Source organism: Lathyrus oleraceus, unplaced genomic scaffold (assembly GCF_024323335.1).
Source record: "Lathyrus oleraceus cultivar Zhongwan6 unplaced genomic scaffold, CAAS_Psat_ZW6_1.0 chrUn1442, whole genome shotgun sequence".
Classification (NCBI taxonomy): domain Eukaryota; kingdom Viridiplantae; phylum Streptophyta; class Magnoliopsida; order Fabales; family Fabaceae; genus Lathyrus; species Lathyrus oleraceus.
In genome coordinates, this window is record NW_026113822.1 from 1 (window position 1) to 4,550 (window position 4,550).

At 44.2% G+C, this 4,550-nt stretch overlaps 3 pseudogenes; all 3 read right to left on the reverse strand.

The window, feature by feature from the left end:
* Positions 1-60: 60 nt before the first annotated feature.
* Positions 61-1,602, reverse strand: LOC127115157 (uncharacterized; annotated as a pseudogene).
* A 10-nt stretch (positions 1,603-1,612) lies between these two features.
* On the reverse strand, positions 1,613-2,767 carry LOC127115155 (uncharacterized; annotated as a pseudogene).
* Positions 2,768-3,110: 343 nt separating this feature from the next.
* LOC127115156 (uncharacterized) lies at positions 3,111-3,941 on the reverse strand (annotated as a pseudogene).
* Between the last annotated feature and the right edge of the window lie 609 nt (positions 3,942-4,550).

A 4,550-nucleotide genomic window follows, 5' to 3' on the forward strand; every position in this document is an offset into this window, starting at 1 on the left:
TCTCCAGTGTGAATCCCTCATGTGTATTCAGGACTCCTGAATCACTGAATCTCTTGTCACAGTGTGAACACTTGTAAGGTTTATCTTCAGTGTGGTCCTCATCATGTGTTTTCAGGGCTCCTGACCGACTGAATCTATTGTCACAGTGTGAACACTTGTATGGTTTTTCTCCAGTGTGAATCCTCTCATGTGTATTCAGGAACTCCTGAATCACTGAATCTCTTGTCACAGTGTGAACACTTGTAAGGTTTCTCTTCAGTGTGGATCCTCTCATGTGTTTTCAGCTCCTGACCGACTGAATCTCTTGTCACAGTGTGAACACTTGTATGGTTTTTTCTCCAGTGTGAATCCTCTCATGTGTATTCAGGACTCCGAATCACTGAATCTCTTGTCACAGTGTGAACACTTGTAAGGTTTCTCTCCAGTGTGGATCCCGCTCATGTGTTTTCAGGGCTCCTGACCGACTGAATTCTCTTGTCACAGTGTGAACACTTGTATGGGTTTTCTCCATTGTGGATCCTCTCGTGGTTTTTTCAGGTCTCCTGATGAATGATCTCTTGTCACAGGTGTGAACACATGTAAGGTTTCTCTCCAGTGTGGATCCCTCGTGTGTTTTCAGGGCCCTGACTGTCTGAACCTCTTGTCACGTGTGAACACTTATAAGGTTTCTCTCCAGTGTGGATCTCTCGTTTTTTTCAGGGATCCTGACTGTCTGAACCTCTTGTCACAGTGTGAACACTTGTAAGGTTTCTCTCCAGTGTGAATCCTCTCATGTTTTTTTCAGATGTCTGACCAACTGAATCCTTGTTGCAGTGTGAACACATGTAAGGTTTCTCTCCAGTGTGGACCTCTCATGTATTTTCAGTGATCCTGAATGAATGAATGTCTTGTCGCAGTGTGAACACTTGTAAGGTTTCTCTTCAGCATGGATCCTCTTTGTTTTTTCAGGGATCCTGACTGTCTGAACTCTTGTCACAGTGTGAACACTGTAAGGTTTTTCCTCCAGTGTGGATTCTCTCGTGTGATTTCAGATATCCTGACTCACTAAATCTCTTGTCGCAGTGTGAACACATATATGGTTTCTCTCCAGTGTGAATCATTTCATGTTTTTTCATGTCTCCTGAATGAATGAATCTCTTTTCGCAGTGTTGAACACATGTACGGTTTCTCTCCAGTGTGGATCCTCTCGTGTTTTTTCAGGGATCCTGACTGTCTGAACCTCTGTCACAGTGTGAACACTTGTAAGGTTTCTCTCCAGTGTGGATCGTCTCGTTTTTTTCAGGGATCCTGACTGTCCTGAACCTCTTATCACAATGTGAACACTTGTAGGTTTCTCTCCAGTGTGAATCCTCTCATGTGTTTTCAGATGTCCTGACGAACTGAATCTCTTGTCGCAGTGTAAACACATGTAAGGGTTTCTCTCCAGTGTGGATCCTCTCATGTAGTTTCAGGCTCCTGACTGATTGAATCTCTTGTCGCAGTGTAAACACTTGTAAGGTTTCTCTCCAGTGTGAATCATCTCGTGTTTTTTCAGGGCTCCGGACTGACTGAATCTCTTGGTCGCAGTGTGAACTTGTAAGGTTTCTCTTCAGTGTGAATCATCTTGTGTATTTCAGGACTCCTGAATCACTGAATCTCTTGTCCAGTGTGAACACTTGTAAGGTTTCTCTCCAGTGTGGATCCTCGTCATGTGTTTTCAGATGTCCTGACCGGACTGAATCTCTTATTGCAGTGTGAACACTTTGTAAGGTTTCTCTCCAGTGTGGATCCTTTCGTTTTTTTCAGGGATCCTGACTGTCGAACCTCTTGTCACAGTGTGAACACTTGTAAGTTTCTCTCCAGTGTGGATCATCTCGTGTGTTTTCAGATGTCCTGACAAACTAAATCTCTTGTCGCAGGTGAACACATGTAAGGTTTTCTCTCCAGTGTGGATCCTCTCATGTTTTTTCAGGGCTCCTGGACCAAATGAATCTCTTGTCGGCAGTGTGAACACTTGAAAGGTTTCTCTCAGTGTGAATCATCTCATGTTTTTTCAGGTCTCCTGACTGACTGAATCTCTTGTCGCAGTGTAAACACTTGTAAGGTTTCTCTCCAGTGTGAATCATCTCATGTTTTTTCAGGGCTCCTGACTGACTGAATCTCTGTCACAGTGTGAACACTTGTAAGGTTTCTCTTCAGTGTGGATCCTCTCATGTAGTTTCAGGGCTCCTGACTGACTAAATCTCTTGTCGCAGTGTAAACACTTGAAAGGTTCTCTCCAGTGTGAATCATCTCATGTTTTTTCAGGTCTCCTGACTGACTGAATCTCTTGTCGCAGTGTAAACACTTGAGGTTTCTCTTCAGTGTGAATCTTCTTGTGTATTTCAGGACTCCTGAATCACTGAATCTCTTGTCACAGTGTGAACACTTGTAAGGTTTCTCCTCCAGTGTGATCCTCTCATGTGTTTTCAGATGTCGGACCGACTGAATCTCTTGGTGCAGTGTGAACACTTGTAAGGTTTCTCCAGTGTGGATCCTTTCGGTTTTTTCAGGGATCCTGACGTCTGAACCTCTTGTCACAGTGTGAACACTTGTAAAGGTTTCTCTCCAGTGTGGATCCTCTCGTGTGTTTTCAGATGTCCTGACCAACTAAATCTCTTGTCGCAGTGTGAACACTGTAAGGTTTCTCTCCAGTGTGGATCCTCTCATGTAGTTTTCAGGGCTCCTGACCAACTGAATCTCTTGTCGCAGTGTGAACACTTGTAGGTTTCTCTCCAGTGTGAATCATCTCATGTTTTTTCAGGGCTCCTGACTGATGGAAACTCTTGTCGCAGCGTGAACACTTGTAAGGTTTTCTTCAGTGTGAATCATCTCATGCATTTTCAGGACTCCTGAATCAGTGAATCTCTTGTCAACAGTGTGAACACTTGTAAGGTTTCTCTCCAGTGTGAATCATCTCGTGTTTTTTCACATGTTCTGACCGACTGAATCTCTTGTTGCAGTGTGAACACTTGTAAGGTTTCTCTCCGTGTGATCCTTTCGTGTTTTTTCAGGGATCCTGACTGTCTGAACCTCTTGTCACAGTGGAACACTTGTAAGGTTCTCTCCAGTGTGGATCCTCTCGTGTGTTTTCAGATGTCCTGACCAACTAAATCTCTTGTCGCAGTGTGAACACATGTAGGTTTCTCTCCAGTGTGGATCCTCTCATGTAGTTTCAGGGCTCCTGACCAACTGAATCTCTTGTCGCAGTGTGAACACTTGTAAGGTTTCTCTTCAGTGTGAATCATCTTGTGTGTTTTCAGGACTCCCTGAATCACTGAATCTCTTGTCACAGTGTGAACACTTGTAAGGTTTCTCTCCAGTGTGGATCCTCTCATGTGTTTCCATATTGTCCTGACCGACTGAATCTCTTATTGCAGTGTGAACACTTGTAAGGTTTCTCTCCAGTATGGATCCTTTCGTGTTTTTTCAGGGATCCTGACTGTCTGAACCTCTTGTCACAGTGTGAACACTTGTAAGGTTTCTCTCTAGTGTGGATCCTCTCGTGTGTTTTCAGATGTCCTGACCAACTAAATCTCTTGTCGCAGTGTGAACACATGTAAGGTTTCTCTCCAGTGTGGATCCTCTCATGTAGTTTCAGGGCTCCTGACCAAACTGATCTCTTGTCGCAGTGTGAACACTTGTAAGGTTTCTCTCCAGGTGGATCCTCTCATGTTTTTTCAGATGTCCTGAACAACTGAATCTCTTGTCGCAGTGTAAACACATGTAAGTTTTCTCTCCAGTGTGGATCCTCTCATGTAGTTTCAGGGATCCTGACTGACTGAACTCTTGTCGCAGTGTAAACACTTGTAAGGTTTCTCTCCAGTGTGGATCCTCTCATGTAGTTTCAGGGCTCCTGACCAACTGAATCTCTTGTCGCAGTGTGAACACTTGTAAGGTTTCTCTCCGGTGGATCCTCTCATGTGTTTTCAGATGTCCTGAACAACTGAATCTCTTGTCGCAGTGTAAACACATGTAAGGGTTTCTCTCCAGTGTGGATCCTCTCATGTAGTTTCAGGGATCCTGACTGACTGAATCCTTGTCGCAGTGTAAACACTTGTAAGGTTTCTTCTCCAGTGTGGATCCTCTCATGTAGTTTCAGGGCTCCTGACCAACTGAATCTCTTGTCGCATGTGTGAACACATGTAAGGTTTCTCTCCAGTGTGGATCCTCTCATGTAGTTCAGGGCTCCTGACTGACTGAAACTCTTGTCGCAGTGTGAACCACTTGTAAGGTTTCTCTTCAGTGTGAATCATCTCATGCATTTTCAGGACTCTGAATCAGTGAATCTCTTGTCACAGTGTGAACACTTGTGAGGGTTCTCTCCAGTATGAATCATCTGTGTTTTTTCAGGTCTCTGAATGACTGAATGTCTTGTTCACAGTGTGAACACAGGTAAGGTTTTCTCTCCAGTGTTGGATCCTCTCATGTAGTTTCAGGGCTCCTGACCAACGAATCTCTTGTTGCAGTGTGAACACTTGTAAGGTTTCTCTCTAGTGTGAATTCTCTGGTGCTGTTTCAAATCTGCAGCT